The 13,184-nt window shown below is 39.2% G+C and overlaps 1 long non-coding RNA gene across 1 annotated transcript in view; it reads left to right on the forward strand.

The window, feature by feature from the left end:
* Positions 1-13,184, forward strand: part of LOC112133086 (uncharacterized) — a 146,245-nt gene that overhangs the window by 115,498 nt on the left and 17,563 nt on the right. The window lies entirely within an intron of this gene.

Below are 13,184 nucleotides of genomic sequence, written 5' to 3' on the forward strand. Positions count from 1 at the left end.
GTCCGAGACCAGCCTGGCCAACATGGTGAAACCCCGTCTCTACTAAGAAAAAAAAAAGCTGGGCATGGCGGTTCACGCGCCTGTAGTCCCATCTACTCGGGAGGCTGAGGCAGAAGAATCGCTTGAACCTGAGAGGCAGAGGTTGCAGTGAGCCAAGATCATGCCACTGCACTCCAGCCTGGGCAACAGAGCAAGACTTTGTTCAAAAAAAAAAAAAAATTAATTAGCTGCATCCCACAATTTTGGTATGTTGTGTTTGTATTATTACTAATTCAAAATGTTTTCTAGTATCTTTTGTGATTTCTTCTTTGACTCATGGGTTATTTAGAAATCTATTTCTTAATTTCCAAATACTTAGGACTTATCTAGCTATCTTATTATTAATGATTTCTAATTTAATTTCATTGTGGTAATAAAATACATACTTTGAGATTTTGAAATTTATTGAGTTTTATTTTACGGCTGAGAATATGACCTGTCTTGCTGGTCATATTCTTGAATATTCTATTTGCAATTATAAAGAATGTTTATATTGAAGTTGTTGTTAGTGTACCATAAATAGTAGTTAGAGCGAGTTGTTTGATAGTTGTATTAGTCCATTCCTCCATTCCTGTGTCACTATAAAGAAATACCTGAGGCTGGGTCATTTATAAAGAAAAGAGGTTTAATTGACTTACAATTCTACAGGCTGTACAGTGCTGGCATTTGCTTCTGGTGAGGGCCTCAGGAAGCTTACAAGCATGGCAGAAGGCGAAGTGGGAGTAAGCATGTCACATGGTGAGAGAGGAAGCAAGAGAGCAAGGGGAGAGGTGCAACACATTTTTAAATAACCAGATATCATGTGAACTAACTGAGCAAGAACTCATTTATTACCAAGGGGATGGTGCTAAACCATTCATGAGGGATCTGCTTCCATGAGCCAGTCATCTCCACCAGGCCCCACCTCCAATATTGGGAACCATATTTCAACATGAGATTTGGAGGGGACAAACATCTGAACCATATCAACAGTGATATTCAAATATTCTGTATACTCGGTGATTTTTTTTTTGTCTAGTTGGTCTACAAATTACTGAGGGAGGTGTGTTAAAAATTGCCAATTATAACTGTGGATTTGGTTATTTGTTCCTTTAGTTTTTTCAGTATTTGCTTCATGTATTTTGAAGCTGTGTGTTAGATGCATACGCACTTATAATGTATTCCTGATGAAATGATTCATTTATCATTATGAAATGTTCAATGTTCATCTCTTTCACTGGTACTACTTCTTGCTTTGAAGTGTATTTTATCTGATGTTAACATTAGAACACACCTTCTAATACTTAATGTTTTTATCACATATCTTTTTCTGTTCCTTTAAACCTACCTATGATTTTATATTTAAAGTGTGTCTCTTGTAGAAAGCATATAGGTGTGTTTTATATTTTTACAAAGTCTGTTTCTGCTTTTTAATAGTGTTTAGTCCATTTTCATTTAATATTATTAGTTATATGGTTGGATTGAAGTCTATCATTTTCCTGTGTGTTTTCTCTTCATCCCATCTGCTTTTTATTCTTGTGTTTCTTCTTTCCTGCCTTCTTTGGGTTAATTAAATATCTTTATTATTATATTTTAATTTCCCTCATATTTAAGTATTCCCTCCTTTTTTTTGAGACAGAATCTTGCTCTGTCGCCCGGGCTGGAGTGCAGTGGCACGATCTCATCTCACTGCAGCCTCCATCTCTTGAGTTCAAGAGATTCTCTTGCCTCAGCCTCCCAAGTAGCTGGGATTACAGACACCCGCCACCATGCCCAGCTAATTTTTGTACTTTCAGTAGAGACGGGGTTTCACCATGCTGGCCAGGCTGGTCTCGAACTCCTGACCTCAAGTGGTCCACCCACCTCGGCCTCCCATAGTACTGGGATTACAGGCATGAGCCACCATGCCCGGCCTGGTATTCCTTTTTTAATCCTTTTGAGCTACTACTAGAATTATGATATTAATTTTTAATTCATCATAGTCTGTGTAGTGTTAATTTGTACCACTTCATGTTAAATTTAAGAATCCTAAACAATGTAATTTAATTTACCACTACTCCATCTTGTATGCTGTTATTATAGATTTTTTATAATCTCCACAAGAAGATGTTATAATTTTAATTTTTGGCATTAAACAGTTACTGGTCTTTGAAGGAAATTAAGAGAGGAAAAATGATATAATTTAATATTTACCCATATATCAACTATTTCTATTATTCTTTATTTTTTCCTGTATATCTGAATTTCTTCTGAGATCAGATGCCATTGGGCATGTTCAGGGCGATATGGCCATAGACAAATTTCTATCTGCTATTATTTCCTTTAGTTTGAAGAACTTCCTTTAATAGTTTTTGTAGGAAATCTATTCGCTTTTAAAACTTTTTTTGAAAATACATTTATTTTGCCGAATTTTTGAAGGATATTTTTATTGAATATAGAATTTGGGGTTTAGTTTCTTTGAGGCATGCTAAGGATGTTTTTTCATTGTCATCTTTTTGAATGTTTTATTAATATCTCCTCAAATTTTATCAGTTTTTTCATTTTCTTCTGTCTTTGTTTCTGATGAGAAGTCAGATATCATTCTCGTCATATTTTTCCCGTAAATAATGCATCATTTTTTCTCTTCTGGACGCTTTAAATTTTTTTCACTTTCCCATTGGTTTTACCAGTTTAACTATGGTAGGCATCATCATCTTTGCATTTATACTGCTTGCGATCCTCTAAGGTGCTTAGGTCCACACATTAATGTTTTTTACCCAATTTGGAAAATTTTTGGCCACCATTTTTATAGACTTTTTCTGCTTCATTATCTCCCTTGTTTCCCTCTGGGACTCCAATTTCACATTTTAGACCAATTGATATTGTTCTATGTCCCCAAGGTTCTAACCACTCTTCAACTTTCATTCTCTGTGTTCTTCAAATGGGAATGTTCAAATATATGTGTACAAGTCCACTGACCCTTTATTCTGCTATATTCAACCAATTAAGTCCATCCAGTGGTTTTTTTACTTCTGATATTATACTCCTTGGTTTTATAATTACCACTGCTTTTATAATTTCTGTGTTTCCTAAGACTCTCATCTATTCACTCACTATAACCATTTTTCCTTTAAGCCCTTGAGCACATTTATAATAGTTGCTTTAAAGTTATTGTCTGCCAATACCAATCTTTGGATTATCCTGGGGTATATTTCTCTTAAGTGCTTTCTATACTCATATTTTCCTATTTCTTCGTGTGCCTATTATTTTTGTGTATACTGATATTATGCATGATACATTATAGAGACTGCAATCTGTTATCTTTCTCTAGAGATGATGGCTATTTGTTGTAGTAGGCATTTAAATTACTGGCTCATCACTTGAATTTGTGGAGGCATAATTTCACATTTTTGTTAGGATATGTTTGTTTTTGTTTTGCTTTTAGTCTTAGGATTAATTCCTATATCTTGACTGCTAAGGACTAGCCCCTGTGGGGTTTCAATGGAAAGCCCAAGGTGTTTGCCAAGTCTCTCTGACTTGATGGGAACTATATGCCAACTCTATCTACACTGAAGTGAATACCAGCTGAAATCTCTGCTGAGCCTTTCAGATAGTGCTGTCCATTGGGCTCCTGAAGTCTCTCTTGTCCATGCACAGTTCAGGGACTGTTCAAGGATTTGAGGCAGTTTATGGGCAGGTTTAGAGGCTCCCTACTCCAACTTTCTCCCTCAATTCCCAGCTACTCTGCCACCCCAAACTGTGTTCTCTGATCCTGCAAATCAATACACTGAAGGCTTCTTCTTGAGTTCTGGTTTCTCTACATCTCATGGATTGGAGAGAGCCCCCAAGGCAAAAGTCATGTAAATGTAGCTCTCATTCATTATGATTTTCTTCTTTCAGTAATCAAACTCTCTTCACTTTTGCCTACTTTTCACTGTTCTTGGTGGGTGAATTACAAATAGTGGCTTTTCATATTTTATTTGAGGCTTATCGTTGTTATTTGTGGGATAGTTGGTCTAAACTACTTGACCATTACCAGAATCGGAGCTTTCCCATAGTATTTCTTTTAGAGATGGGTCTCACTATGTTGCCCAGGCCGAACTTGAACTCCTGGGCTCAAGCAATCCTCCAGTCTTAGCCTCCTGAGTACCTGGGACTACAGGCATCCACCACCACACCTAGGTACCCATAGTAGTGAACATTCACCTATCACAGAGTGTGCCACACTGTGCTGTAATTATGAATTTTAATTGTATGTCTCCCCAACTAGACTCTAAATCCTTTCCAGCAAGATCTATTTTCTGTAGTAGATTCCAGACCAGAAAAAATAGAGGACATTACACCAAATTCTGTATGTTTTAATATGGTACCAATCCATGCTTGACAAAGTGATGTTTTCTGATTGTCAAAGGAACATAAACAGTACAAACAACTGTGGGATCTCAGAATGTTTTACTCAGTGTAACTCTTCTACATGATTAGGGACTTTTCTGCCATTTTCGTGGTAATGTAGCCTTACTACAAAGCATGTATTCAGGGAGTGGACTCTATATCTGGCTCTGTAACCTGCAAGAAGCCAGCCTACTACTGCTAAGACCTAATGCTCTAAGTTGACTGGTAGGCTTCATAAACTGACCGGGCTCATTTTACAAAGAGTGGGAAGGGGATTCTACATTCTTGTTTTCTACAGTTGGTTAGCCAGAGAGGATACTCCTAGAGGGGGGGTTACACCTTAATTTCATTTAACTGGGGGTTTGGTGAGGATCTGAATACCATCATTCTTTTATAAAAGTTGTGTGGAAGATAATTTAAAGTGTGGAATTGAGGAGTCTATGAATTCAGCACTCTTCAATTGTAAGTGACAGAAATACAATTGAAACTGGCTTAAATATAAAAGGGGATTTTTTTTTTTTTGGCTCACGTAAATAGGTTAGCGGTGAACCTTCAGGCACAATCTGTCTCCCTTTCTCTTACTCGGCTTTTGTCTGGACTCAGAAAGCATTCCCCAAAGAATGATAAAGATGGCCACTGGTACTCTAGCCCAAATCTCATCAGCTTAGCAACCCCAGTAAGAAAATAATATCTCTCTCTAAATAATTACAAGAAATGGCACAGAAAGCCTTCCCATTGCTCTAGCTTGTGTTATGTACTCACACCTGGAGCTGGGGATGGAGTGAGACCAACCCCAGTTGACCACATAGACTGATAGTTGAGCAATGAGGGATTTGCAGAGAAAAAGAGGGATTCTGATAATGGAAGAAGGAGGATAGATGTTAGGCAGACAAAAACAAAAGGTTTTGGTTTTTTGTTGCTTTTCGACAGAGAAAAAGAAGTTACAACATTAAATGTAGAAGCAACAGAGGCTAGACTAGAAGTGAGCAGAATCAAGGGATAAAAGACACTAAATAATGCAGAAATAGTTAAAACATTGAGACTATATTGAGGAAACCTATATTACGCAGAAAATAATGATAAACTTTTGTAAGAAGGAAGTATGATCAAAGGCAGCTGTAAAAGAAGATTTAATTTATGTGTTTAATTAAAATGCTGCAACCTCAGATCTTTCTTCTGTGGCAAACACTAGGAACATTTTTTTAAATGACTTCTTCATTTATTAAGAAACTGTGTATTAAAATACAGTTCAGTGAGGCCAAGTTTGTAGAAAGGAGGTTCTCACATGGGCTATTTGTCATGAAAGAAATTCCCTAAGTGGGATGAGGTGAGAATTCAGCACAAGCTATTGTCACTACAGGCAAAATAAGTCTGAAAACAAGCTTCTACATTGTTGAATGTGTAAACACTTTATAAGACATTTTCCCATACCTTATTCCATTTTATCTTTGTGAACATTCTATGATCTTAGAGAGGCTGATTTATTACAGCTATTTCACAGATGAGGAAATCTGCAGCATGTTTCTGGCTTCTTCACAAATGAAGGATAAAGCATAACAATTTCCCGGTTAAAGAACTAAAGAGAACCCCAACTAGATTAAGGTCATGTTACCAAGAGCCAGTGACCAGGCATTCTGCCAGTTTCAGGATCCTGCGAGCTCCCTTCTCCACTGTTTCTGTGTGAGCAGGTCCATCCCGAAAGGTATATCACAGCATGTTTCAAACAGTCCTGTTCTTCTTCACACTTAAGTTCTGTGGATCCAAGAAGAAATGATTTTCCTGGCCCTGAGGCTCCTTTTAGAACTGATTTAGGTAGTGGAAATCTTTGTAAAGTCCAGGATAGAAAAAGTTGAGAATTTTTTTTAGAATTTATATTGTTTGCTTTTCGCCAGGTACGGGGTGACAAGGTCCTGATGTTCTTAGAACTGGGTATCTGTATGTATTTGCATTGTTTCAATAGGTGGCAGCATGTCCTCTTCTTTAAAAGGTATCTTTTTAAAAGGACATAGTGAAAGCTTCTGTTGAGAAATGAAAAAGTGACAATAAGAGAGGCAAATAGGAAATGTTCCCTGTGACACACCATACATATATTGCTCATAGTCACAACTCAAGTCATTTAACAGGTTTTGATCCATCAGTAATAACTTTAGAACAAAAGTTGTATCATGGCACTTCTACTTCAAACTATAATGCCACTTAGGTCTCTCCTCACTGGGGACTCAATATATTGGAAAAGTTTCGGGTAAGCAATGTGAAGCACTTTCCCACACGCCATTTTGTCAATGATTCTGTTTCCATCTTGGCTGCACCCTTTCCTTGTCTACCTTCTTCAGTATGAGCAGCTCCAATCTCTCTTCTCCCTTCAGGATGGATTTATTAATCAACAGGTGTAAATATTTTAATTCTATTTGCAGTGGAGTTTCTCCCAAAGAGACCCTCCAAGGAATGTTTGGTTCTCACTGGGTCAAACAAGAAAGGGAGAGGCTTACTAGAAGCTTAGAAACTGTCAACTGCCCTATGTTCCAATCATATTGAAAGAAGTTAGCCAGCTTGCTTTAGGCAGACAGTAAGGGAAGGGTCCCCTAGAATCTCTGACCCGTCCTACAAGTGTTTATACCAGATGTTTTGCGCAGATAAGGGAGCTTGCCTAAACATGCCCGCAGTGGAAAATTCCATTCCTTAACACAAGTGCAGTAAGGGAAACAAATCAATATGGAGTAGCTCAGTCTAAGGGCCCGAATGCGCACTGAAAGGACGGGGTAGAGCCTCCAGGAATTCATGCCTTAAGCTGGGATATTTAACTGTGAAGGAGGCAACCGGCTTTCAGGACCCCTCTCTTTGCTGAGAGCTTTCCTTTTGCTTAATAAATTCTACTCTGCTCACTCTCTTGATTCAGTGCACCTAATTTTTCCTGGTTGTGAGAAAAGAAGCCCGACCTAGCTGAGCTAAGGAGCAAAAATCCTGCATTAATATAAATATCCCTGTCTGGGAGCATTTATTCAGTTTGTGGCATGGAAGTGATGGCTGCCCTGGGGTAGGGGTTGGTTGGTCAGGAGGATGTAGCAGGTCCTCTTGGTATGTAGGATGTAGGGTACACATCAGTAGTGTCATATTCTCTCACTTGAGCACTCGCTCTTCGTGCTGCAAGTGTATTCATCTCCGTAAACTGGACTCCTTTAGGTTAAATGGGCTTAAAGACAAATTGTGACCAAAAAAAGAAATAATCTATATAAAATATATATAATAAATATATGTAATTATACATAATTTTACATGAACAAATATATCCTGACTTTCCTGAAACTCCCTCTATTATGACAATATAATTTATCTTTGCCTTAAGCCCTCTTATTTTAAAAATAAACTTTTTAAAGGAAAAAAATGCACTCCACCTGCCCAGATTTCCTTGGATTCTTTTTATCAGCTCTGTATGCTCATCCCCCAATCTTCTGCATGCTTTGATATCAGCTTGTGTTTGGGACACTCAGAGGATTGCCCTCTCTTTATTATGCAATTGGTATGCACTGGAGCAGCCTTTTCAGAATTCTGAAGCTTGGTAGAGGTGAGTGGCTAGTGTGGGAGGACAAAAAGCCGAACCCCTTTGCCTCCAAGCACAGCTGACAACTCCACAGGGTAATTTATGCTCTGAGGATCCCACAGGATCAGGCTGAATCTGGGGAGTCACCTAAAATCATGCCCTGGCTTGGCTTTCCCGTTCCCTATCCTGCTTTTCTCACTCAATTACTGATTTATCTGGGAGTGTCTCCTTAGTAAATCACAGGCACCTGAATCCTTGACTCATCATCTACTTACCTATGATGTGTGAGGAACTTGACCTAGGACACTTACTGTTCTCTCTCTCAGATTATTTTTTTTCTTTTGTAAATTATTTTTGGAGAAATTACTTGAATTAAGATTATAAGGAGCCAGATGTGGTGGCTCACGCCTGTAATCCCAGCACTTTGGGAGGCTAAGGTGGGCAGATCAGTTGAGCCCAGCAGTTCAAGACCGGGCTGAGCAACATGGTGAAACCCCATCTCTACTAAAAATACAAAAATTAGCTCCACATGGTGGCACTCGTCTGTATTCCCAGCTTCTTGGGAGACTGAGGCAGGAGAATCACTTGAACCCGGGAGGTGTAGGTTGCAGTAAGCTGAGATCACATCACTGTACTCCAGCCTAGGTGATGGAGCAAGACCATGTCTCAAGAAAAAAAAAAAAGATTATAGGGGAAAAAACACATATACATATACACACACACACACACAAACACACACAAAAAAACCCTTTCCTCCCCAAACTGACCACTTCTCGGCCATCTCTCACCAGGAAGATGGTGACGTGATCAGCGCTAGTTTTAAAAGAATCTTAAAGTTGGTCTTGTTGACTGAAGTACCACAACTTAGAATCCTGTGGCAACTGCTGGGCTTTTACCTCACTTTCTTCCCAGTTATCACCTAGCCAATTGTTTTCCCTCTCCCTAGCCTTCTCCAGCTTCTGCTGTGTGTCATTTATCAGATAGAACTTCTTAAAAAACACTTTTCCATCATTTATTTTCAATTTTTTATTGAAATATAACATAGAGAAAAAATGGTATTAATCATAAGTATACAACCCAACAAATACCATCTTATAGGTCAAGAAATACAACATTACTAGTACCCCAGAAGCACCTGTTTATACTCTCTCTCAACTTATTGATGTGTTCTATTCCATTATATGATTGTTCCACAATATTTCATTTTGAGAGAAGGTAGAGACGAACTCCTTTAGAGACTCATAAATGAACATATAGATGCTTCGAAATTTCTATTTTTGTAAAGGGGGAGGAGATACAATATGGAAGGGTGTTCGTTGTATGATTGGATATTTTATTTGCCAGAAGAATTCTAGACAATATAAACCCAGAAGTTTTCTATAGAAAAATATTTTTGCTAAAATTGTAATGATAAGTGGGAGAACGTTTCCATTTTTATCTTTCAAGTTTCATACTGCTGAAGGCCAGTTTCAAAAATAAAGAAGAGGTGTGGTTACATCTGATAAGAGAATGGGGGAATATTTGCAGAAGATACAAGATGGAGAATAAGAAGAAGTTATAAGGGAAAAAATCAATAGCACACAAATTGCATAATAAATAGAAGGCAAACTGTGTGTTAGGAATGAAAACCCTGTGGGAGACCTTCATTGCAGAACCCACCAATTCTTTCTGCAAATATTTAATGAGTTTTTTCAATGTTCAGGACATTGGTCTAATAGCCAGATATACAGCAGTGAATAAAAAAGACAAAAATTCCTGTCCACATGGAACTTATATTCTAGTGGAAGACAGAGACTGTAAACACATAAATGGCTAAAATATATGTGTCCAGGGTGGTAAGTGCTATGAAGAAAAATAAAGCAGAGGTGTTTGGGCAATTTAAAGTAAGGTGGTAGTGAGGCAAGACCTGGTGGAGAAGATGACATTTGAGTGAAGTCATAAAGGAGGTGAGGGAATGGGCCACATGGACATTTGGCAGGAGAGCATCCAAACAGAGGAAATAAAAAGTGCAAATGCCTTAGGAGAGAGTGTTTCTATGATGCCGGAGAACAGAAAGAACGCCAATGTGGCTGGAGTCGAGTAAAAAGAGTGAAAACAAGGTTAGAGAGGCTGGAGGTGGAAGAGATGCGACCAAGTAACCCTTGTAGGACTCAGGTTTTACTCTGAATTATATGGGAAGTGTTGGAAGATTTTGAGCTGAGAGGTGGCATACTCTGATTGGTTTTTAAAGGGACCATTCAAGTTGTTTTGTTGCAGATAGATTTTGGTGAGGGACAAGGACAAAAGCAGGAAAACTATTTGGGAAGGTGACCTGGTTTGGATCTGTGTCCATACCAAATCTCATGTTGCGTTGTAATCCCCAGTTGGGGGTGGGGCCTGGTGGGAGGTGACTGGATCATGGGAGCGGAGTTCTCATGAATGATTTAGCATCATCCCCCACTTGGTACTGTATACTCCCCCTGCCCCCTGCTCCTGCTCCAGCCATGTGAAGATGCCTGCTTTGGCTTTGCCTTCCACCACGAGTAAAAGCTCCCTGAAGCCTCCCCAGAAGCACATGCAGCCACCATGCTTGTACGGCCTGTGGAGCCATGAGCCAATTAAACCTCTTTTCTTATAAATTACCCAGCCTCAGGCATTTCATTAAAACAACGTGAGAACAGACTAATACAGAAGACATTACAGTCATCTGAGTGAAGGATTATGGTGGCACCAACAAAGTAGAAACTGGAGGTGGTGAGAGAGGATTTTAGAGATATTTTGAAAACAGAACTGACTGGCTTTGGTGAGAATTAGATTCAGCATGTAGGAGGGAGATGTCAAGAAAGACATCAATGAATAAATCATGTGTTTTGTGTTTAGTTCAATTTAATTTTGCCAACATTTGTTTTCTACTATATGTTATTTACTGTGTATGAGGCACTGTGCTTGCCTCATACACAGTAATTTCTCTTTCCATTTCTCTGGAAAGATAAACTGACATATAAATAAATAAATATGCATATACTATATTAAGTCTAATAAAGTATGCTCAAGTTCTGAAAGTGGGAAGGGGTCAACACTGTCACAGAAATACAGTAAGATGGCAATGGAAATCCTTTGAGAATGATGACTAAGTTGAATATTGATGGACACCTGAGTGTTTTCTTTTCTTTTTCAGGTTATGTGTATATTTTTTCTTTCTTTTTTTAAATTTTACTTTAAGTTCCAGGATACATGTGAAGAACGTGCATTTCTGTTACATAGGTATATGTGTGCTATGGTGGTTTACTGCACCTATTGACCCATCCTCTAAGTTCCCTCCCTTTACCTCCAACCCACCAACAGATGCTGGTGTGTGCTGTTCCCCTCCCTGTGTTCGTGTGTTCTCGATGTTCAACTGCTGCTTATAATTGAGAACATGTGATGTTTGGTTTTCTGTTTCTGTGTTAGTTTGCTGAGGATGATGGCTTCCAGCTTCATCTATGTCCCTGCAAAGGACATAATCTCATTTCTTTTTATGGCTGCATAGTATTCCATGGTGTATACACACCACATTTTCTCTATCCAGTCTATCGTTGATGGGCATTTGGGTTGGTTCCATGACTTTGCTATTGTAAATAGTTTTGCAATAAACATATATGTGCATGTGTCTTTGTAGTTGAATAATTTCTATTCCTTTGGGTGTATACCCGGTAATGGGATTGCTGGGTCAAACCTGAGTGTTTTCTAAGCATTACAAGGGGATGGAGGAATAATATTCTAGGGAAAGGTCACTGCCAGTGTGAAGTTACAGAGGAATGAAACAACATGGTGTGTCTAGGGAACTAGAAGCAGATTGGATTGGCTGGAATGTGAAGTCCAAGGTGAAGAGAAGCTGGGAGCTGAGTGCAGCATAAGAAAAAAGGACTTACATGCCCTGCTTCAGGCCTGGGCTTTGTTCTAGAGGAGAGCTAGTGAAAGATTTTAAATAAGGGAAAGTTGTGATGATGCTTACATTTTATCAAATATCACTCCAGCGGCCATGTGGAGGTGGATTGGAGAGAGTAGATGAGATGCTAGAAATCCAGTTGGAAGGTATTTTAACTATTGCAACAAGAGCTGAGAGCCTGAATTAAGGTGATGGCAGAGGTAGTAGAAAAGAAATAATGAATTTAAAAGATAGAAATAACAAGGCCCAGTTAGTGATCATGGTTATAATGAGTAAAGGAGAAGGCAGAGTCCAGGAGGCTAGGAAGATGTAGTCCCCTCAATTAAGTTTAGGGAACTCTTGAAAAGAAGAAGGTCATGGAAATGGGAGAAAGTGAAGAGATCAATTTTAGCATGTTGAGATGAAGAGCCTGGGAGATAAAGAGGACATCTCCAGGGAGCAGTTGGATATATGGCCCTGGGAATTAGCAGAGAGGTCTAGCCTTTAGCTATAGATTTAGGGGTCAACAGCATAGAGGGGGTATTCAAAAGAACAGGAGCACATTTGACTATCGAGGAGGAAGACTTAAAGTGAAAAGATGGCCAGAAACAGAATCATCAGGAACACCAACTTCTAAGGAGAGGACACAGGAAGGCAAATCAACAACTGACACTGAGTATGTATGGTCAGAGAGTAAGACCTCAGCCAGACAAAAAGGGGCCTCCAAAGTCCTAAGGAAAATGGAGGGGGTTGTTGAGAGTAGCAAAAACCATGATAAGATCAAGTAAGCTAAGGACTTGATACATTGTGAATTGGTTATTAGGAGGCCATTGTTGACCAGAAACAGGGCAATTCCAATGATACAATGACAGTGTGTGAGATGGGTACAAATCAGATTATAGTGGTTTGATTAGTAGATAGGAGGTGAGAGAGTGTCTAGACACATGTATGTATAGACTATTCTTTCAATGAGCTTGACTGTGAATATGAAAATTCCTTTCCTGCACACAGGTGAGGCTATGCCCAGGCTGACTGGGGACTGGAGTAGATGGAGGGGTCTCTTATCCAAAGCTGTGGCAGATGTTGAAAGCAGGTAAATATTCAGAGCTGAATGTGAAGTGGGAAACTGACTCCAGAATGCCAGGAAGTGGAGTTTGAAAGGATCTCCAAAGGCAAGGGGCTGGAGCCAATGTCTGAAGCTGGATTAGGGCACCGAGGATAAGATAGCCAGCTAGAATGTTTGCAGGCAGCTACTCAAGAAGAATGAGGAGGGCAGGGATGGTGTGTGCTGCTTGGCCTGTAGTTCAAGGGACCGATCAGGGATGCTGGTTCTGTGAGGGAGGGAGTAAAACTAATAAATTGAGAGAATGG

The sequence above is a fragment of the Pongo abelii genome, chromosome 3 (genome assembly GCF_028885655.2).
Source record: "Pongo abelii isolate AG06213 chromosome 3, NHGRI_mPonAbe1-v2.0_pri, whole genome shotgun sequence".
In the NCBI taxonomy this organism is placed as follows: Eukaryota; Metazoa; Chordata; class Mammalia; order Primates; family Hominidae; genus Pongo; species Pongo abelii.